This window comes from Notolepis coatsorum (genome assembly GCF_963971535.1).
Source record: "Notolepis coatsorum genome assembly, chromosome: 10".
NCBI lineage: Eukaryota > Metazoa > Chordata > Actinopteri > Aulopiformes > Paralepididae > Notolepis > Notolepis coatsorum.
Window position 1 is genome coordinate 113,889,040 of NC_140174.1, and position 23,639 is coordinate 113,912,678.

The 23,639-nt window shown below is 46.4% G+C and overlaps 1 protein-coding gene across 2 annotated transcripts in view; it reads right to left on the reverse strand.

Annotated features, from left to right (window-relative positions):
• Positions 1-23,639, reverse strand: part of commd10 (COMM domain containing 10) — a 906,178-nt gene that overhangs the window by 283,423 nt on the left and 599,116 nt on the right. The gene's annotated exons all lie outside the window — the stretch shown is intronic.

Consider the following 23,639-nt stretch of genomic DNA (forward strand, 5'->3'; position numbering starts at 1 on the left):
AGAGCCCCACAAGACGATTAGTGTCTGCTGGCTAACATGAAGACCTAAGAGGATCAACAACACGCTCATCCGGTAACTTAATCCCAGTTAACCGTTTCTGCTCAGTTCCTGAGGGGGGGGGGGGGGGTGGGGGGGGGGGGGAACACAACGACACTGATGGAGGAGAGGGGGAGAGGTTAACCGTCTGTAGTGTGATAGTAAAGGGTTAACCTTCTGTAGTGTGGTAGTGAAAGGGTTAAGATAGCAGGAGGCGTCGGCCAACAAAGATGTTGTTTCATTCACAAAATGGATTACCATCCAAACGTTATTGAAGCCTCCCGTGACCAATAAGTAGGTACTACTACTCTTAACCTCTTCCACCCAGAGCCTATTTTCTGAAAATCCACCTAAAATATATACCTAGGTAAATGGAATATTGCTCCACTTCTACAAGTTGCATTTGCATATTCTTGGTAGCCCTAACCCTAACCCTAACTCTAAGCATAACCCACTTCGAAAGAGGGCCAAAGCATAACCCACTTCGAAGCAGAGAATATATATGTACAAGGCGGAAGAGACCCTTCGGCGCTAAACCAATCAGAGAGGGTCTTCGCTGTACGCGGGCTAGCCAATCAGAGAGCGTCTTCGTAAACTGCGGCTATGGGAAAAAATCACGCCGCAGAACCATATCTGTGTAACTCAGTGGCGGCCGCCACTGGGGGGGGCGCTAGGGCGCCGCCCCCCCTGGTAAAGAGAGCAGGAGAAGAAGAAAATGTTTTATTTAAATTTTTATTTTAGACCCCTAAAAATAAAATAAACATGTTTAAAATGAATAATATTTACTAATTTTAAGTATGTTTGTGTTTCCAATGCACAATATAACGTTAAAATATAAAATATTAATAATCGTTTTCCTGAACAGGAAGTGATGATTCTGTCTGATAAAGAACGTTCCATTACCTTAGCCGCATTTCTCCTGCCGTATTTCTCTCAGGCTAGACGCAATAGCGCTCTGAGTGCGCGTCACTGTTTCATCGCTGTATCCGTCGCAGCCAATCAGTGCGTAACGCGTTGTGCGTTGAAATATGATGTTTATGATGGAAGCCGGGCGCGATTTGAAGCGGTCTAGGCAAGCGTTTAGAATTTCCGTCTAGAATTTCCATAGCCGCATTTCGCGGAGATGCTCTCTGATTGGCCGACGCGGCGATGCCAGTTTTTTCCTTAGCCACAGTTTGCAACATGTTCGAGGCTGTGTGTTGTGAACTTGTGATTCAGTCTGGAGTCTGGACAGTGGGCAGTGAGTGGAATGGATATACATATTTTTTTTTTTTTTTTTACTTCTAATTTTACTATGTTTTTATTTCATACTTATCTTGTCTTGCACAGTCTCTGGAGCGCAACAGTAAGAAGCATTTTGTACAAAAGTATTCTGTACTTCTGTATGACAACTATTAAAGAAACTTGAACTTGAAACATCGACAACAGTCTGGGGGACAGTCAGTGGACATACACTTTATTAAGCCCTCCGGCTGGACCACGTTTCAATTAAACAAAGTGAGTTAATTCTCTCTCTCTCTCTCTCTCTCTTAGCCAACTCAGCTAACTTTAGCTGCTGTTAGCCACTCAGCTAATGCTTAACTAACGCTCGCTCTCTCTCTCTCTCTCTCTCTCTCTCTCTCTCTCTCTCTCTCTCTCTCTCTCTCTCTCTCTCTCTCTCTCTCTCTCTCTCTCTCTCTCTCTATCTCTCTCTCTCTCTCTCTCTCTCTCTCTCTCTCTCTCTCTCTCTGCCTATGCGTGTGTTTGGAGACGGAGCGAGTTTGTTTCTAACGTTTCTATTTATATATTGTGTTTCAAGTTGTGAATTAGACTGTACTTTATTTGGCCAATGTGTGGTACATGTTTGGTATAGCGCCCCCTAGCGCCCCCTCTGGAGAATAATTCAGGAGCCGCCACTTGTGTAACTGCTACAAAATGGCTGCAAAAAGACTACAATTCCCATGTGTAGCATCCTGAAAATATGCCTATTATTCAGAAGTGCTGACTTGCCTTTTATCTCCCCTTTGTGCACCAAGACATTCTAATTAGTTTCCATTAATATTCCCTCGAACAATGACGCAGGCTCCTCCTTGGTCTACTCGCTGGAATATGGATTATGAACAGTATCACTGGACCATATTCACTCACCCAGCCTCCCTGTGTGGCTAGTTGGCGACCAGCAGGGGGCGGTGGCAGGCAGAGAGCGTACCAGAGAGCCGGGGGAGCAAGTAAATGGGGACGGAAGAGGGAAGGCGAGCCTCTTCGGCTTGGGACGTCGCCGTGAACGGTCACAGCTACAACGGGAGGTGCTTTGGAATAGCCCTGTTAAGAACCACCGGAGAGCCCCGCCGGAGCGAGCGACGGGTTATCCTATAACAGTAAACGTAGAAGCGTGTTGCATGTTTCCCTACTGAATACCCTAGCGATACAACGAGTTATCCTAGAAGGAATGCGGTATCGCCCTGAGGGGTTTAAGTTAAAGTTATTCCCTCTAGTGAGGTGCCCTGCCAGCGTGGCGTGAAGAGGACCGGTGTTTAGAAGCACCCTGCATTATCCTATATCCCGGCTAGCAGGGGGGCTGTTTGGGGACCCAGAGTGTAGCTGCAGTGTTAGTGAGGGCGAGTTTAGATACGCGCGTGGACCCAGCACCCGCTGTCTACAACCAGTCTGCTCCGGCTGTCTACAACCAGATCTGCACCAGGCTGCCTGCAGCGCACGGGAGTTTGTCCCAACCAACAGAGGTCGCCATCACCCAGCACACGCTCTCAGCCCAGCACTGCCTCTCTGCTCCAGCTCCGCCTGCTAGCACCCTCGCCGAGAGTGTCCGACGCCATCTTGCTTTCCGGACGACGGTGGCGCGGCGAGGCCGCCATCTTGGTAGAGTACATTAGGGTTTCGATGCCTAGGATTCTATTGCAAGTTACACAGTGTGGTGCGGCCCGCGGGCGAAGCTAACGTTGCTAACCACAGTTCTAAGGGGTACCCCATTAACAATACATGCCGGCATTAGCATAGGACTTTGTTAGGTATTTGTGGGCCCACGTTTTGATTTCTTTGAGTGTGATAACGTGTTTGTGTTTAATAATATTTTCCCATCTAATTAACCCTTTCCCTGTGGGGAGGTTACAGACCTGTTGCCTTATAAGTAAAGCCTAGAGAGGTATTATCCTTGCCGTATAATTAAAGCCTGTTAGAGGTATTATACAGGGTGTTGACCCAGACGTGGGTGATGAGTAAAACACATTAAAGTATATTACTCCAGGCACTAACACGGAGGTGTGTGTAGAATATACGTAGACATAAGGTATTGAGTTACGCATGGAGTTATGGTAGGACTACAGTCCATTAGAGTACTCCCATTCATTCGTGTAACTGAACAGTACCAAATAGCATTAAAGAATTAGATGGGAGTTCTGTGTGCGTGTCCATTCATGAGCCGGTTAACAACTCTTTTGGTGTGGGTAACGTTAATACCATTAACTCCTTCCTATTCCACCTTTCCCTTTTTATTGTAAGGTTTCTAGTGTCACTGAGGGAGGGTACTGCTTGCGGGGGGAACCAAGTTATTTATTTACAATTCAGTCACTAGGTGTGGGAGGGTTGTAGGAGTAATTGGGGGAAGTGGGAGCGTGTTGGGGAGTACTGCTGACCGCCCTGCTGCAGGGGAGGAAGACCAGAGTACCAGACCAGGTTGGTAAATCCCGGGCCCCATCCACTCGCACTGCCAGCCTCCAGTTGAAGCTCCAGACTCAAAGACGGAGGTGCAGTTAGACAGAGCTCTACTGTGTCTCGCTACCCAGTGATTGTGCCCACCCGTTCCCACGAAGCAGGGATAATCCACCCTGCTACACATGGTTCAAAATATCCAAAATGGTCACCCTCGTGGATAGAATTGGTCAAATCAAAAAGTTTAATCTATCTAATGACACTTTTAACCTATTGCTAAACTAACGTATTGATGATAATATACATTCTACATGCTGTTGTGACATGTTCATGATGTTAATACTTGAATACATTTGACATTAAAATCGCAACTTTTATACAACACTCAGGGGGAACAGGTTAATAACCGCAGCCATAGGCGCCGATTTACGTTTCTGCCGGCGGGTGCTCGAAACAGTTGAATGCCCCACGCCCAAGATGAACATCATGCAATTGCAATAGCCTTGACTTGTTGCTATAGGGATTCGGATGGAGTCAAACGCACACATTTCAGCACTATAGGAAATTAACAGCGACCGACACACACACATGCGCGCACGCACACATGCACACACACACACATGCACACACACACCCTGGCGAAGTTCGAATCCCAAAAACAGGCTTCGGGGACAGCTCTAACGCACACACAATTAACGAACTTTAAACCTCTTAAATCTTGAATTGTTAATTTGTAGTTAAGTATTCTGTGATTTCTCTCCGTGCCTCTCTCTCCCTCTCTCTCCTTCTCTCTCTCTCTCTCTCTCTCTCTCTCCATGCATCTCTCTCTCCCTCTCTCTCCTTCTCACCGTGCATCTCTCTCTCTCTCTCTCTCTCTCTCTCTTATTATTATTAATTGTCGCTCAGTTCAGTCTGGTGGTTTTTATATGTTCCTCAACGTTTCATATTTCTCTCATGAAGATGAATTGTCTGTAAAGTGATGCAGGACTCAGCCTCCGGTGACGCATTCATGTGATGAATTACAAGCCAACAGGTTTGACTGGAGCGCTCTCATCTAGCAGGGCTGTTTCTTTCATGCTTTCTGGAACCTCTGCGACCAGTAGCCGTCATTACGTCATCCAGTGTTGTAGTACTGGAGTAGTACAGTGTTGCAGGCAGCCTTGGGTAACTTGTAGAAGACGACAGAGAGGCAGCCTTTGGTAACTTGTATAAGATGACAGAAAGGCAGTCTTTGGTAACTTGTAGAAGACGACAGAAAGGCACCCCTTTGGTAACTTGTAGAAGACGACAGAAAGGCAGCCCTTTGGTAACTTGTAGAAGACGACAGAAAGGCAGCCCTTTGGTAACTTGTAGAAGACGACAGAAAGGCAGCCCTTTGGTAACTTGTAGAATACGACAGAAAGGCAGCCCTTTGGTAACTTGTAGAAGACGACAGAAAGGCAGCCCTTTGGTAACTTGTAGAAGACGACAGAAAGGCAGCCCTTTGGTAACTTGTAGAAGACGACAGAAAGGCAGCCTTTGGCAACTTGTAGAAGACGACAGAAAGGCAGCCTTTGGTAACTTGTAGAAGATGGCAGAGAGGCAGCCTTTGGTAACTTGTAGAATACGACAGAAAGGCAGTCTTTGGTAACTTGTAGAAGACGACAGAAAGGCAGCCCTTTGGTAACTTGTAGAATACGACAGAAAGGCAGCCCTTTGGTAACTTGTAGAAGACGACAGAAAGGCAGCCCTTTGGTAACTTGTAGAAGACGACAGAAAGGCAGCCCTTTGGTAACTTGTAGAAGACGACAGAAAGGCAGTCTTTGGTAACTTGTAGAAGATAACAGAAAGGCAGTCTTTGGTAACTTGTAGAAGATAACAGAAAGGCAGTCTTTGGTAACTTGTAAGAGATGACAGAAATAATGGATTGGATTTATATAGCGCTCTTCTCTGACTGACTGTTGCTCTGACTCAGAGCGCTTCACAGAGTCCATTATTCGTTCATACACAGTCATACCGGTGGTGGTAAGCTACAATTGCAGCCAGAGCTGCCCTGAGGCAGACTCACGGAAGCGTGGCGAATAATCAACGCCTACGGCCCCTCCGACCACCACCAACATTCATTCACATGCATACACATTCATACGAGGCAAGTAGGTTAAGTGTCTTGCCCAAGGACACAACGGCAATGGGATGGACATGGGCTTGAGCGGGATTCGAACCACCAACCCTTCGATCATTGGACTCCCCGCTCTACCCCTGAGCCACGCCGCCCCACAGGCAGCTTTTGGTAACTTGTAGAAGACGACAGAGAGGCAGCCTTTGGTAACTTGTAGAAGATGACAGAAAGGCAGCCTTTGGTAACTTATAGAAGATGACAGAAAGGCAGCCTTTGGTAACTTATAGAAGATGACAGAAAGGCAGCCTTGGGTAACTTGTAGAAGACGACAGAGAGGCAGCCTTTGGTAACTTGTAGAAGATGACAAAGGCAGCCTTTGGTAATTTAAATTTTTTTGTATCTCTCTTTCTCCGATTTTTCTCTGTTTTCTCCCAGTCCCAATTTAGTCGTTGTGCCAATTCCCCCCCTCCCCTACCTGGTTGTTGTGCGCATGTTCTCCTACTGGTCGGTACAAGGGAACCCTGAAGTATCCGCACGCTTCCTCCGACACGTGCGGCAACAGCCAGTGGCTCTCTTCTCACCTTGCAGCGAGGGCTCTCATTGGTGAAGTGTAACGCGTGGGAGGTCACGCTGCCTTCCTCAAGTCCTGCCTCCGCTGAGCAAGTGCCCAGACCTGACCTGTAGGCGTCGCTGTCCACAACGCCAGTTTCCCACCCACGGCTTCCCTCCCCCTAACCCAGCCAAACGAGTTAGTATAGCGATCAGCCCAAGCCAAGGCAATGCTGACTCCGGGAGTCAAGACCGCAGCCTCTTGCATTGGTGACGAGGGCAATCTCCACTACGCCACCTGAACGCCAGCCTTTGGTAACTTGTAGAAGATGACAGAAAGGCAGTCTTTGGTATCTTGTAGAAGACGACAGAAAGGCAGCCCTTTGGTAACTTGTAGAAGATGACAGAAAGGCAGCCTTTGGTAATTTTAATTTTTTTGTATCTCTCTTTCTCCGATTTTTCTCTGTTTTCTCCCCGTCCCAATTTAGTCGTTGTGCCAATTCCCCCCCTCCCCTACCTGGTTGTTGTGCGCATGTTCTCCTACTGGTCGGTACAAGGGAACCCTGAAGTATCCGCACGCTTCCTCCGACACGTGCGGCGACAGCCAGTGGCTCTCTTCTCACCTGGCAGCGAGGGCTCTCATTGGTGAAGCGTAACGCGTGGGAGGTCACGCTGCCTTCCTCAAGTCCTGCCTCCGCTGAGCAAGTGCCCAGACCTGACCTGTAGGCGTTGCTGTCCACAACGCCAGTTTCCCACCCACGGCTTCCCTCCCCCTAACCCAGCCAAACGAGTTAGTATAGCGATCAGCCCAAGCCAAGGCAATGCTGACTCCGGGAGTCAAGACCGCAGCCTCTTGCATTGGTGACGAAGGCAATCTCCACTACGCCACCTGACCGCCAGCCTTTGGTAACTTGTAGAAGATGACAGAAAGGCAGACTTTGGTAACTTGTAGAAGACGACAGAAAGGCAGCCCTTTGGTAACTTGTAGAAGATGACAGAAAGGCAGCCCTTTGGTAACTTGTAGAAGACGACAGAAAGGCATCCCTTTGGTAACTTGTAGAAGATGACAGAGAGGCAGCCTTTGGTAACTTGTAGAAGACGACAGAAAGGCAGTCTTTGGTAACTTGTAGAAGACGACAGAAAGGCAGCCCTTTGGTAACTTGTAGAAGACGACAGAAAGGCAGCCCTTTGGTAACTTGAAGAAGACGACAGAAAGGCAGCCTTTGGTAACTTGTAGAAGGTGACAGAAAGGCAGCCTTTGGTAACTTGTAGAAGATGACAGAAAGGCAGCCTTTGGTAACTTGTAGACGATGACAGAAAGGCAGTCTTTGGTAAATTGTAGAAGATGACAGAAAGGCAGTCTTTGGTAACTTGTAGAAGATGACAGAAAGGCAGTCTTTGGTAACTTGTAGAAGATGACAGAAAGGCAGTATTTGGTAACTTGTAGAAGATGACAGAAAGGCAGTCTTTGGTAACTTGTAGAATATAACAGAAAGGCAGTCTTTGGTAACTTGTAGAATATGACAGAAAGGCAGCCTTTGGTAACTTGTAGAAGATCACAGAAAGGCAGCCTTTGGTAACTTGTAGTAGGTGACAGAGAAGCAGCCTTTGGTAACTTGTAGAGGATGACAGAAAGGCAGTCTTTGGTAACGTGTAGAAGATAACAGAAAGGCAGTCTTTGGTAACTTGTAGAGGATGACAGAAAGGCAGTCGTTGGTAAGTTGTAGAAGATAACAGAAAGGCAGTCTTTGGTAACTTGTAGAAGATGACAGAAAGGCAGCCTTTGGTAACTTGTAGAAGATGACAGAAAGGCAGCCTTTGGTAACTTGTAGAAGGTGACAGAGAAACAGCCTTTGGTAACTTGTAGAGGATGACAGAAAGGCAGTCTTTGGTAACTTGTAGAAGATAACAGAAAGGCAGTCTTTGGTAACTTGTAGAGGATGTGTTCTGAAGGGCCAGATTAACTCTGAGAATCTACGTTTATTATTTTGTATAACTTGTATATTGTTTATATATATAAGCTATATACCTTTAAGCTTCCGTTTGCATCATAGTATTATTCGCTCGCCTCATTTGGGCACCGCCATTGACATTGGAGGCGCCAGCAGACGCGCCCCTCAGACAAGTTCAAAGACGTGTCCGGGCAAGTTCAGACATGCCCTTAGCGGGCGCATTGATTCCGGACAAGTAATTCGGTTGCGCTCTAGAAATCACTCTGAGTATATATATTGTAGAAGGCGCAAGCAGCCGCAGGTGAAATGTGAAGTGAAAGCAGAGAAACGAGAAGTAACCTAACCTAACAGCAGAACGAGTGAACATGTGAGCAGTGGAAGCCTACCCGCGGTGTATCGTTACGGATAGCTAGTAGCTACTTAGATACGACCCTAATATTGTAGAGCCATTATTGGTGCAGTATAGTGACTTGTGTAAGCGAAGTAACGTGGAGAAGCGCATAGTTAAGACCATCGGCGTTTGGATCTAACTACCCCCTGAAGACCGTCATCTGGCTAGCTTCTAGTACAAACGAAGCTAGCTAGCTACCATCACTGCCATCGGGCTTTGGATTAAGAGCTATTAACCCTGCCATCGGGCACTTGGATTACAAGGACTGGATCCGTACGAGACCCCCTTTTTCTTACATTTTACATTTACATTTAGTCATTTAGCTGACGCTTTTATCCAAAGCGACTTACAAGTTCTGTGCGACAAGACAGCAAGAAGGGTATAACTCTATCAGCTGAGTAACAATGTTCATCAAAGTGTTGCGTGTTACAGTGTAGGTTAGTTTATTAGGACAAGTGCATGACATTAAGGTTAGTCGGGGTTAGATTTTTTTTTTTTTTTTTTTTTTTTTTTTTTTTCCCATCATTTCAGATAATGGTTGAAGAAGTGAGTCTTTAGTCGACGGCGAAAGATTGGACGGGATTCGGCTGTCCTAACTGGGATGGGTAGTTCATTCCACCATTGTGGGGCAAGGACTGAGAATAGGCGGCTTCTCTTTGATGACCCTCCGGGAGCTTGGATAGGAGTAGATCTGAGGCGGCCAGAAGACGCAGAGCGTAGGGGTCTTGAGGGTGTGTAGTTAGAGACCATTGACCGGAGGTAGGCAGGAGCGGTTCCCTTTGCCGCACGGTATGCTAGGTCGAGGGCCTTGAAGCGGATACGTGCAGCAATGGGGAGCCAGTGCAGGTCCCTAAGAAGTGGGGTGACATGGGCTGACTTCGGTAGGTTTGAGATCAGGCGGGCCGCTGCATTTTGAATGAGTTGAAGAGGCTTGGTGGCAGTGGCCGGGAGGCCAGCTAGCAGTGCGTTGCAGTAGTCGAGGCGGGAGATGACTGTTGATTGGACGAGGAGTTGGGTGGCTTCTTTTGTCAGGAAGGGGCGTATCCTTCTGACGTTGCTCAGGAGGAATCTGCAGGTTCTGGTTGTCGCTGCGATGTGAGCAGAGAAGTTCAACTGGTCGTCGAGGACAACACCAAGGTTCTTGGCGGTCGGCGACGCGGTCACAGCTGCATTCTCGACTGTGATGGAGAGGTCGGTCAGGGGGGAGGATTTGGCCGGCAGGTGGAGCAATTCTGTTTTGCTTAGGTTCAGTTTGAGGTGGTTGGTCGTCATCCAGGCGGAGATGTCGGACAGACAGGCCGAGATCCGCTCAGAGACGTGGATATCTGAGGGAGGGAAGGAGAGGAAGAGTTGAGTATCATCGGCATAACAATGATATGAGAAGCCATGAGATGTGATAATGTTACCCAGTGATTTAGTGTAGAGGGAGAAGAGAAGGGGTCCTAGGACCGAGCCCTGGGGGACACCCGTCCGGAGGGGGCGGGTGGCCGACAGAGTCCCTCTCCATGACACTTGGTAGGAGCGGTCATTGAGGTATGATGTCAGCCATGTCAGCGCAGATCCAGCCACTCCCATTCCTGCGAGGGCCGCGAGGAGGATCTGATGGTTGACTGTGTCGAAGGCTGCAGATAGATCTAGGAGAATCAGGACAGAGGAGAGGCCTTTCGCTTTTGCTAAGTGAAGTGCCTCTGTGACCGCAATGAGGGCCGTTTCTGTGGAGTGGCCAGTCCGGAAGCCAGACTGATTGGGGTCTAGGAGGTCATTCTGTAAGAGATAAGCAGTAAGTTGGTTGGATACAGCACGTTCAAGTGTTTTAGAAAGGAAGGAGAGAAGAGAGACAGGGCGATAGTTGGCTATGACGGTGGGGTTCAGGGTTGGTTTTTTTATGAGGGGCGTGACTCTGGCTTGTTTTAGGGAGGTGGGGACCACCCCCGAGTTGAGTGAGGAGTTGATGGTTGCAGTTAGGAATGGGAGGATGTCCGGTGCTATGGTCTGGAGGAGTGGGGAGGGTAGCTGGTCCAGCTGGCATGTAGTCGGACGGTTCGACGTTACCAGTGTCAGGGTCTCGGCTTCTGTAATGGGAGAGAAAGATGACAGAGTGAAGGATGAGGTTCTCGATTCAGCGTTTGGAATGGGTGGGGGTTGGGAGAAGGAGCTGCGGATGTTCTCCACTTTTTCCTCAAAGAAGATCGCAAAGTCTTCGGCAGAAAAAGATGAGGGAGGAGGAGGTGGGGGGGGAGTGAGGAGGGAGGACATGGTAGCATGCAGTTTGCGAAGATTCTTGGCAGAGGCCTCGATCCTATGGTGAAAGAAAGAAGCTTCTTCAGTGACCGCAGGAGTATCCGACTATTCTTCAATTCCTCTGGAGCTTACAACTCCGTGGGGGAAATCATCGTCTCCAGCTATCCCCCTCGCTTTGCCCTGTATCGCCTTCTCCCACTCCATGCAGAGCTCCGGTCGAGTATTCTTAACCTAGGAATTATTCATTCCCCTTGACTTTGATACTCTGACATTCTACTATCATTCCACTATTAAAGAGCAACGTACTAATCCAGTTGTATATTGATTACTATTAAAATACTGTAAACTTGATATCCTTGTCCCCGTGCCGTCAATTGAGTGTCTGCCATATTTATCGAACTGTACTGTCTGGCAAGTAATAATATTTAGTAGTGGTTTAATCTAAACAATCTTTAATACAGTCCGGGTTGTGTAGCCCCTCAGCTACAGGATGACAGAAAGGCAGCCTTTGGTAACTTGTAGAAGATGGCAGAGAGGCAGCCTTTGGTAATTTGTAGAAGACGACAGAAAGGCAGTATTTGGTAACTTGTAGAAGATGAAAGAGAGGCAGCCTTTGGTAATTTGTAGAAGACGACAGAAAGGCAGTATTTGGTAACTTGTAGAAGACGACAGAAAGGCAGCCCTTTGGTAACTTGTAGAAGATGACAGAAAGGCAGCCTTTGGTAATTTGTAGAAGACGACAGAAAGGCAGTATTTGGTAACTTGTAGAAGATGACAGAAAGGCAGCCTTTGGTAACTTGTAGAAGATGACAGAAAGGCAGCCTTTGGTAACTTGTAGAAGACGACAGAAAGGCAGCCTTTGGTAACTTGTAGAAGACGACAGAAAGGCAGCCTTTGGTCGAGAAGAAAGATCAAACTAATTCAGTCGTCGTCATTATGATGTCCTCAAATCAACGAGTAATCGTGATTTGAATATCAATAAAAATAATCGTGATTATGATTTTTGCCATAATGGAGCAGCCCTACTACGTGATGGAGTGGACGGGTGGAGGCATCGCATTAGCATCGCATTAGCATCACGTTAGCCTCTAAGGTTGGTCTCACCAGCACCATGTAAGGTTGGTCTCACCAGCACCATGTAAGGTTGGTCTCACCAGCACCACGTAAGGTTGGTCTCACCAGCACCACGTAAGGTTGGTCTCACCAGCACCACGTAAGGTTGGTCTCACCAGCAGGTTGGTCTCACCAGCACCATGTAAGGTTGGTCTCACCAGCACCACGTAAGGTTGGTCTCACCAGCAGGTTGGTCTCACCAGCACCATGTAAGGTTGGTCTCACCAGCACCATGTAAGGTTGGTCTCACCAGCACCATGTAAGGTTGGTCTCACCAGCACCATGTAAGGTTGGTCTCACCAGCACCATGTAAGGTTGGTCTCACCAGCACCATGTAAGGTTGGTCTCACCAGCACCATGTAAGGTTGGTCTCACCAGCACCATGTAAGGTTGGTCTCACCAGCACCATGTAAGGTTGGTCTCACCAGCAGCACCATGTAAGGTTGGTCTCACCAGCACCACGTAAGGTTGGTCTCACCAGCACCACGTAAGGTTGGTCTCACCAGCACCATGTAAGGTTGGTCTCACCAGCACCATGTAAGGTTGGTCTCACCAGCACCATGTAAGGTTGGTCTCACCAGCAGCACCATGTAAGGTTGGTCTCACCAGCAGCACCATGTAAGGTTGGTCTCACCAGCAGCACCATGTAAGGTTGGTCTCACCAGCACCATGTAAGGTTGGTCTCACCAGCACCATGTAAGGTTGGTCTCACCAGCACCATGTAAGGTTGGTCTCACCAGCACCACGTAAGGTTGGTCTCACCAGCACCATGTAAGGTTGGTCTCACCAGCACCATGTAAGGTTGGTCTCACCAGCACCACGTAAGGTTGGTCTCACCAGCACCATGTAAGGTTGGTCTCACCAGCACCATGTGAGGTTGGTCTCACCAGCACCATGTAAGGTTGGTCTCACCACCAGCACCATGTAAGGTTGGTCTCACCAGCACCATGTGAGGTTGGTCTCACCAGCACCATGTAAGGTTGGTCTCACCAGCACCATGTAAGGTTGGTCTCACCACCAGCACCACGTAAGGTTGGTCTCACCAGCACCATGTAAGGTTGGTCTCACCAGCACCATGTAAGGTTGGTCTCACCACCAGCACCATGTAAGGTTGGTCTCACCAGCACCAGCACCACGTAAGGTTGGTCTCACCACCAGCACCATGTAAGGTTGGTCTCACCAGCACCATGTAAGGTTGGTCTCACCAGCACCATGTAAGGTTGGTCTCACCACCAGCACCACGTAAGGTTGGTCTCACCAGCACCATGTAAGGTTGGTCTCACCAGCACCAGCACCACGTAAGGTTGGTCTCACCACCAGCACCATGTAAGGTTGGTCTCACCAGCACCATGTAAGGTTGGTCTCACCAGCACCATGTAAGGTTGGTCTCACCACCAGCACCACGTAAGGTTGGTCTCACCAGCACCATGTAAGGTTGGTCTCACCACCAGCACCATGTAAGGTTGGTCTCACCAGCACCATGTAAGGTTGGTCTCACCAGCAGCACATAAGGTTGGTCTCACCAGCACCATGTAAGGTTGGTCTCACCACCAGCACCACGTAAGGTTGGTCTCACCAGCAGCACGTAAGGTTGGTCTCACCAGCACCATGTAAGGTTGGTCTCACCAGCACCACGTAAGGTTGGTCTCACCAGCACCACGTAAGGTTGGTCTCACCAGCTGCACCATGTAAGGTTGGTCTCACCAGCACCATGTAAGGTTGGTCTCACCAGCACCATGTAAGGTTGGTCTCACCAGCACCACGTAAGGTTGGTCTCACCACCAGCACCATGTAAGGTTGGTCTCACCAGCACCACGTAAGGTTGGTCTCACCAGCACCATGTAAGGTTGGTCTCACCACCAGCACCATGTAAGGTTGGTCTCACCAGCACCACGTAAGGTTGGTCTCACCAGCACCACGTAAGCAGCAGCACAGCAGCAGCAGCAGCAGTAAGCAAAGGACAAACAGTAGAGCATTAGCATCACGTTAGCATCACATTAGCATCACGTTAGCATCACATTAGCATCATGTTAGCATCACGTTAATATCACGCTTGATCACACGTCACTGAGGTTAAAAAAGGTTAATGCTGCATTTATATAGCAGCTTTTATCCAAAGCGCTTTTACACCTTTTATTTTCCCCTCACATTCACCCGTTCACTCACACATTCACACACCGATGGTGGAGGCAACCATACAAGGTGCCAACCTGCTCATCGGGAGCAGTTAGGGGTTAAGTGTCTTGCTCAAGGACACTTGGACACACTGCCCGGGAGGAGCGGGAATTGGACCGGGAACCTTCTGACTACCAGACGACCGCTCTACCTCCTGAGCCACTGTCGCCAGCCGACTGTTACTTTGTTTTTTACCCTTTTCTTATCAACCTTATTGTATCTAAAATACTGGGTTGATATGTCTTTTTTTTTATGTGTATCTGCCAATAATTTATATGCATCAGTGACGATCAAACCGTAAACAAAGAGGCGGCCTATTAAGATGTTAGATCCTAATATGCAAAACTACGTGATTTAATGTTCTTAATCTATGCCTTGTCTTGACTTTGACTTGACTTTGACTTGACGTTTTGCTGCCGTCTATGTTATGCTCATTTTATACGCATTTTATGCCCAATTTTATGCCCATTTCTCTTGATCTGCCAATTTTGTGAAAATGTTTAGCCTTTTCCACCGCTGTGAATCACTTTGAGCTGCAATTCTTGTATGAAAGGTGTAAATAATAAAGTTAATTATTGTTATTAATATTATTATTCAGCACGGCCGCGGCCCAAAGGTAAGCTCCAAGCCCGACGGGGGGGGGGGGGGGGGGGGCTCGCCCTGGGCTCCTGGGAGACTAGGCGGCATCAGGTCCAGCTAGGTGGGATTCAACTTCATACGCGAACAGGAGTTTGTCTCTCTAAGACCACACGCAACCATCGAAAGACAAAGGCTACGTTTGCTAACGAAAATACAGTGTTGGAGGTCGTGTTTCATTCTGAAGCTCTAAGGTACAAAGACAGTGTTGGAGGAGGTCATGTTTCATTCTGAAGCTCTATACAAAGGTACAACGTTAGTGTTGGAAGCGTGTTTCGGTACAAAGGTACAAAATAGCATTTTTACATCTTCCATTTGGCTGATAATTTTTTTTATATATATATATATAGAAATCTCACATGAACCTTTCATGGCTTCATGAAGTCAGACACCAAGGCTTCTACATCACCAATTGGAGGGTTCTGTCTCTGATTTCTAGTAACTAAACTGTCCTGGGGCATAGAAAGGACATTCTTAAGATGTGTGACCTTCCCCTTTAAGTACTAAAAAGAGGGACAGCTGTGGTGTAGAGAGACGGTGTAGGACCTCTGTAGGACAGTGCATGTCTCCCCTACTCTGTCTCCCTCTCAGCCTTCCTACTGTCTCAATAAAGACCCTTCTCTCCTGTGTCTCCCCTACTCTGTCTCTCTCTCAGCCTTCCTACTGTCTCCATAAATAACCTTCTCTCCTGTGTCTCCCCTACTCTGTCTCTCTCTCAGCCTTCCTACTGTCTCCATAAAGAACCTTCTCTCCTGTGTCTCCCCTACTCTGTCTCTCTCTCAGCCTTCCTACTGTCTCCATAAAGAACCTTCTCTCCTGTGTCTCCCCTACTCTGTCTCCCTCTCAGCCTTCCTACTGTCTCAATAAAGACCCTTCTCTCCTGTGTCTCCCCTACTCTGTCTCCCTCTCAGCCTTCCTACTGTCTCCATAAAGAACCTTCTCTCCTGTGTCTCCCCTACTCTGTCTCCCTCTCAGCCTTCCTACTGTCTCCATAAAGAACCTTCTCTCCTGCGTCTCTCCTACTCTGTCTCCATCTCCGCCTTCCTACTGTCTCAATAAAGAACCTTCTCTCCTGTGTCTCCCCTACTCTGTCTCCCTCTCAGCCTTCCTACTGTCTCAATAAAGAACCTTCTCTCCTGCGTCTCTCCTACTCTGTCTCCCTCTCAGCCTTCCTACTGTCTCCATAAAGAACCTTCTCTCCTGTGTCTCTCCTACTCTGTCTCCCTCTCAGCCTTCCTACTGTCTCCATAAAGAACCTTATCGCCTGTGTCTCTCCTACTCTGTCTCCCTCTCAGCCTTCCTACTGTCTCAATAAAGAACCTTCTCTCCTGCGTCTCCTCTACTCTGTCTCCCTCTCAGCCTTCCTACTGTCTCCATAAAGAACCTTATCTCCTGTGTCTCTCCTACTCTGTCTCCCTCTCAGCCTTCCTACTGTCTCAATAAAGAACCTTCTCTCCTGCGTCTCCTCTACTCTGTCTCCCTCTCAGCCTTCCTACTGTCTCAATAAAGAACCTTCTCTCCTGTGTCTCCTCTACTCTGTCTCTCTCTCAGCCTTCCCACTGTCTCCATAAAGAACCCTCTCTCCTGTGTCTCCTCTACTCTGTCTCCCTCTCAGCCTTCCTACTGTCTCCATAAAGAACCTTATCTCCTGTGTCTCTCCTACTCTGTCTCCCAGAGGTGGGACCAAGTCATTGTTTTGCAAGTCTCAAGTCAGTCGCAAGTCTTGGTACTCAAGTCCCGAGTCAAGTCCCAAGTCAAGACAGGCAAGTCCCAAGTCGAGTCCCAAGTCAAGACTGACAAGTCCCAAGTCGAGTCCCAAGTCCTAACCTTTAAGTTTCGAGTCCTAAACAAGTCATAATACGTGTTTCACCAAAAAGTTTCATTATCAACTTGTTGGCAAAACATAATCTAATTTCTATAAATGTAATAATATTCAGAATCAGTCTTACAACTAGATACAATTGGGCAAGAGCTGCTTGAAAACCAGTTCAGGAGTATATTGAGAAAAAAAGAATAAGGATCACCATATCCATTTTAAAGGTAGGATAACAATAACCAACATATTGTCTTCCCACTTGGACCAATCATTTATTTAACGTCTGCCTGCCCTGTATATACAGTCTAATGAGTCTATGGCACATGATCCATAATAGCAGACCTTGGTTCAACTAACTAGTCTACCTTAACCCTTTATCAATTTTGGGGTATACAAAATCTGTACTGAAATGACAAGGCATCTCTGCATTTCATATATTAGGTAGTTTATTAGTTATTAGAATTAGGTAGGGCCTAATTCGTGTGCGAGTTCTCTCTCTCTCTCTTGGATAAAATAACAAACTCAGCAAGGCCAACGGCTTCTCAGTTACTGTGGGTGACAATATTGTCACAAGGAAAGATGAAATTACATACCTGGGTTCCATCCTGTGACAAAATGGCAACCAATGTAATAAAAAAAAAGTCAACCAATGAACTCGATTCTTATACCGGATCTCCTCTCTGGTAAACAAGAATACCTTGAAGACTAACAGGAGCACTCATTCAAGGGTACTACGACTATGCTTGCACCTCATGGTACCAAAGCACCTCAAAGGCACTAAAAACAAGATTACAAACATCACAAAACAAACTGGTCAGACTACTGCTTGACCTTACCCCTGCCCATTTTGACAACCTAGGATGGCTTAGAGTACAGAGTACATCAACTTGCAATGGGCCTGGTCTACAAGATACACTACCACCATGTACATGTCGAAATACTTCCCAAAGGTCAGTGAATTCCAGGACCACAACACCAGAGGGAGTTCCACAAATCATGTTCAACCCAGATTCGTCTCAAACAAGGGACTAAACACGTTTTGCAATTATGCCACAACAATGTGGAACGCCCACAGCTGTAAAATAATGTAAATCCCTACCCTCCTTCAAAACCGCTCTCAAATAGCACCTACGGGTGGCTGCAATTAAAAACTGGCCCCTGTAAATGTCCAACCCCCCCCCCCCCAACCCCCTCCAATGTAGTTTCTTCCCCTTCGAATGTAGTATATATTTCTGTTTCTTATGATCTATGTCTCTTATACAGTACTGTATACTTGTATGTCATAAATAAACCCGATAAAATAATTGATAGCTCCGATAATTTTTTTTTTCTTCTTTTTTTACACTTTTTATTTATATTTTTTAAACTTTTTTCTTTTTATGTCAACGTTCACACAAAAATATATGCTTACTTAGGATTTTACTTGATTCAACAACAAAGCAGTCGGGGCAATGGCAAGCCGAAAATGGTCGAAAATGTGGTTATTTGGAGTTTGGATTATTTTTTTTTAAATATTATTTGGGAGCAACGTTGCGAGTTGTGATTTCAACCCTTCATTCACATTTCACTCCTAAATTAATCCATACAAATTGGATACATTTTTTTAAAAACATTAGCCTACAACCAAGGCTGGACAGTGCGACACAATGTCGTGGTGCTATGAAAGAATCTGTCGGCAATGAATGAACTTACTGCGATCACCGATAGCCTGAGTGAAAAAAAAAGATTTGCGTGTGGAGTGAATCTGGGTCACGCTATATACTTGGTACTTGTAGTCTATCGTGCGATTAAAGACCATGTCCCTGTCTGCGTAGAGTCTATACATCCAACACCAAATCCCATAATTCCTAGCAAAACGGAACTGAATGTGGCCTCTCTTCCTTTCAATATGGGCTATTGCATCGCCAAAGAAGCACCTCCTTTCGATACATTTAAGACGCTAATTTTGCTCTGCAAGAACAACGGAGTGGATATCAGTCCATCTTATGACAACCACGTCCGATGTGGAGAGATGATAAGATGATGATGATTGACGCGATGATGTGATGATTGATTGACGGGGACACGGACACTTCTAACGTTCAGGTTCAGCCATGCATTAGGTGAGTAGTAGTAGCCCACTATTAGGACGTGAAATACTGTCTACTTAAATTTATAAAATATCAACCTATCTATCTATCTAATAATGAGACAATATGCAAATAAGATAATACTAATAATTGTCACGGTTCCCCGTATATGAAATGAAAGTGGCTTGCAATTTTACTGCTGGTAAAATCACTGTTTATTTCTCGTTTAGCATAGTATTACATTCCACTTCTATAAACAATCAAAGTCCTACCGTAAGAGCCTCATACGGGTCAATTAAACCTTTTTGATTAGTCTTTCCTTCGAGCTAAGTTGAACTGAACATTTCACTGTCAAAAGCGCAAATGTAAATAAGGTTGCGTCGCAACACGGTTTTCAAAATAAAGGTCACATATACAAATACCTCTCAATTCTTATTAAAAAAAGTCCCGGATATACATAAACATTAATTGGTATAGATCTCTATAAACGGCCCAACACATTGATCACTTTAGGCACACACTGAAACCAGTAACATCACAAATATGAAGCAGGTAATTACCCATACAAATAATAAACCTTTCATGGGGTTATTTACAATAATAATTCATTTGATTTCTAAAGCACTTTTCATTGTGAAACAAATGTATGCAGAGTTTCTTGTCCTCCTGATTAATGCAATGGTGTGTGTGTGTTGTGGTGATCTCATTCAAGGAGCACTACACAAGCGCGCGCACACACACACACACAGTTTGTTGTTTAGTGATTTACACACTTGTTGGTTCATTATAAAAGATACAAACCTGAAAACAAACGCACTTAAATGTTAAATAAAAGGACCACAGTAATGAGGCAGGAGGAACATATTTTTTTAATAATGGTAAAATTGTTATTTAAAAATGTTCCCCTAAAAATATTTTTTGCCCCTAAATTTCTCATTTAGGGGCAAACGTTGTGCCCCTAGTGAAAAAGCTTAGCGTACAGCCCTGAACTGAGGTAGGTAGATTACATTTTTAGAGACTAAAGTACAGAAAAAAGGTACCGCTGGGTACCGGTATCGATTCACAGGTACCGGTACCGTATCGGTTCAAATGTGAACGGTACCCATCCCTACTGACAAAGCACAATACCTGTTGGTTTTTAGTTCACTCATTGTTCAGGGAAACACATTGTTAATGACATTGACGGATTGTGAATTTTGTGATTGACTCAAATTATATTTATTTGGAAAAATAAATATAGTTACTTTATTTGAAGAGTCAAAACTGTTCTCTTGGCTTTGTTTTGTTCATAGTAGTAACGCTCATGTCATGATACAATCTGGTTAGGTCAACACTACAGGAATATACATAAAAATTATAATACAATAAATATATATATATCGGTTATCGGTATCGACCTTGAGGAGCAGAAAGTTATCGGTATCGATATCGGGGTCAAAAAAATCAATATCGTGCACCCCTAGTTTAGCACACAGCGCTAATACATGCGTCCACCTCAGAGAGAGCGCCGACCTGCAGCTCGAGTGCAGCGACTGGCCCTTGTGTGTGCGTTCCCCTTACTACTGCATTAGTGTGTGTGCGTTCCCCTTACTACTGCATTAGTGTGTGTGTGTTCCCCTTACTACTGCATTAGTGTGTGTGTGTTCCCCTTACTACTGCATTAGTGTGTGTGCGTTCCCCTTACTACTGCATTAGTGTGTGTGCGTTCCCCTTACTACTGCATTAGTGTGTGTGCGTTCCCCTTACTACTGCATTAGTGTGTGTGCGTTCCCCTTACTACTGCATTAGTGTGTGTGCGTTCCCCTTACTACTGCATTAGTGTGTGTGCGTTCCCCTTACTACTGCATTAGTGTGTGTGCGTTCCCCTTACTACTGCATTAGTGTGTGTGCGTTCCCCTTACTACTGCATTAGTGTGTGTGCGTTCCCCTTACTACTGCATTAGTGTGTGTGCGTTCCCCTTACTACTGCATTAGTGTGTGTGCGTTCCCCTTACTACTGCATTAGTGTGTGTGCGTTCCCCTTACTACTGCATTAGTGTGTGTGTGTTCCCCTTACTACTGCATTAGTGTGTGTGTGTTCCCCTTACTACTGCATTAGTGTGTGTGCGTTCCCCTTACTACTGCATTAGTGTGTGTGTGTTCCCCTTACTACTGCATTAGTGTGTGTGTGTTCCCCTTACTACTGCATTAGTGTGTGTGTGTTCCCCTTACTACTGCATTAGTGTGTGTGTTCCCCTTACTACTGCATTAGTGTGTGTGTGTTCCCCTTACTACTGCATTAGTGTGTGTGTGTTCCCCTTACTACTGCATTAGTGTGTGTGTGTTCCCCTTACTACTGCATTAGTGTGTGTGTGTTCCCCTTACTACTGCATTAGTGTGTGTGTGTTCCCCTTACTACTGCATTAGTGTGTGTGTGTTCCCCTTACTACTGCATTAGTGTGTGTGTGTTCCCCTTACTACTGCATTAGTGTGTGTGTGTTCCCCTTACTACTGCATTAGTGTGTGTGTGTTCCCCTTACTACTGCATTAGTGTGTGTGTGTTCCCCTTACTACTGCATTAGTGTGTGTGCGTTCCCCTTACTACTGCATTAGTGTGTGTGCGTTCCCCTTACTACTGCATTAGTGTGTGTGTGTTCCCCTTACTACTGCATTAGTGTGTGTGCGTTCCCCTTACTACTGCATTAGTGTGTGTGTGTTCCCCTTACTACTGCATTAGTGTGTGTGCGTTCCCCTTACTACTGCATTAGTGTGTGTGTGTTCCCCTTACTACTGCATTAGTGTGTGTGCGTTCCCCTTACTACTGCATTAGTGTGTGTGTTCCCCTTACTACTGCATTAGTGTGTGTGTTCCCCTTACTACTGCATTAGTGTGTGTGTGTTCCCCTTACTACTGCATTAGTGTGTGTGCGTTCCCCTTCCCCTTACTACTGCATTAGTGTGTGTGCGTTCCCCTTACTACTGCATTAGTGTGTGTGTTCCCCTTACTACTGCATTAGTGTGTGTGTTCCCCTTACTACTGCATTAGTGTGTGTGTGTTCCCCTTACTACTGCATTAGTGTGTGTGCGTTCCCCTTCCCCTTACTACTGCATTAGTGTGTGTGCGTTCCCCTTACTACTGCATTAGTGTGTGTGCGTTCCCCTTCCCCTTACTACTGCATTAGTGTGTGTGTGTTCCCCTTACTACTGCATTAGTGTGTGTGCGTTCCCCTTACTACTGCATTAGTGTGTGTGCGTTCCCCTTACTACTGCATTAGTGTGTGTGCGTTCCCCTTACTACTGCATTAGTGTGTGTGCGTTCCCCTTACTACTGCATTAGTGTGTGTGCGTTCCCCTTACTACTGCATTAGTGTGTGTGTGTTCCCCTTACTACTGCATTAGTGTGTGTGCGTTCCCCTTACTACTGCATTAGTGTGTGTGTGTTCCCCTTACTACTGCATTAGTGTGTGTGTGTTCCCCTTACTACTGCATTAGTGTGTGTGTGTTCCCCTTCCCCTTACTACTGCATTAGTGTGTGCGTTCCCCTTCCCCTTACTACTGCATTAGTGTGTGTGCGTTCCCCTTACTACTGCATTAGTGTGTGTGCGTTCCCCTTCCCCTTACTACTGCATTACAGTAGTGTGTGTGCGTTCCCCTTCCCCTTACTACTGCATTAGTGTGTGTGCGTTCCCCTTCCCCTTACTACTGCACCCCTTACTACTGCATTAGCATCCAGAGCTAGAAGAGATGAGACAATGACGGAGGCTAATCCAGATACCTGCCACAGAGGGCTCTAACTCAATAGGAGGGGTTTAAAGAGAGAGAGAGAGAGAGAGAGAGAGAGAGAGAGAGAGAGAGAGAGAGAGAGAGAGAGAGCGAGAGAGAGAGAGCGAGAGAGAGATGTGAGAGATGTGAGAGAGAGAGAGAGATAAAGAGATAGAGACATAAAGAGATAGAGAAGGAGAAAGAAGGAGAGAGACTGTCAAGAGGCGGTCACACAAATGCTTGGCAATGTAAACGTAAAAGAGAAGAGAGAGAAGGAGAGAGAGAGAGAGAGAGAGAGAGAGAGAGAGAGAGAGAGAGAGAGAGAGAGAGGAGAGCGAGAGACTCTTTCTCTCTCTTTCTCTCTCTCTCTCTCCATCTATCTCTCTCTTTCACCTCTCTACCTCTACTCTCTACCTCGGGGTGGGGGGGGGGGGGGGGGGGGGGGTAACTGTACATTGGATTATCGGATTGGATTATTATTATGAAGTGGGCTGAAGGTTGCTGGTTCCAATTCCCATACAAGCAGGGAGGGTGGGGTGAACAAGAGTAATGCTCTGTCTCCACTCCCTCAACAGCCACGACTGAAGTGCCCTTGAGCAAGCTCCAGGGGGCGCTCAGGGGGGGGGGGGTCTCTGGTGCCAGACTGCAGGTGTGCTGGAGCTACTCCCAGGAGCAGAATGTGTGCTGACTGTGTGAATGTGAACCAGGGCCCTGCTGAAGGAGAGACTGCCCATGGTGAATAACGGGGATGGGCACCGACCCAATCACGTCAACGCTTCGTTTACCGCGAAACAAATCCCATGAAGTGTGCCGCACATTCACGTCAACGTTTGACTTGTATTTTGTATTTATTTATTAACACAGTTAAACAAAAGTAAAAACAATACATAATAAGTTATAACCATTGTGAAGGAGAAGTTAGAAGCCTATAGGGGCTTATCGAGAACTTCCCCCGTTTTATAAAATCAAACATACAAAAATACAAAAATATACATGTTATAAAATACCAGAATACATTCAAAAGATACGTGTTAATACAAACATGCATACACACTAGGGATGCTCGATATTGGCTTTTTTTTACCGATATACCGATATTGTCCAACTCTTAATTTCCGATACCGATATCAACCGATATCAACCGATACCGATATATGCAGGGTTCCCCCCCCCCCTGG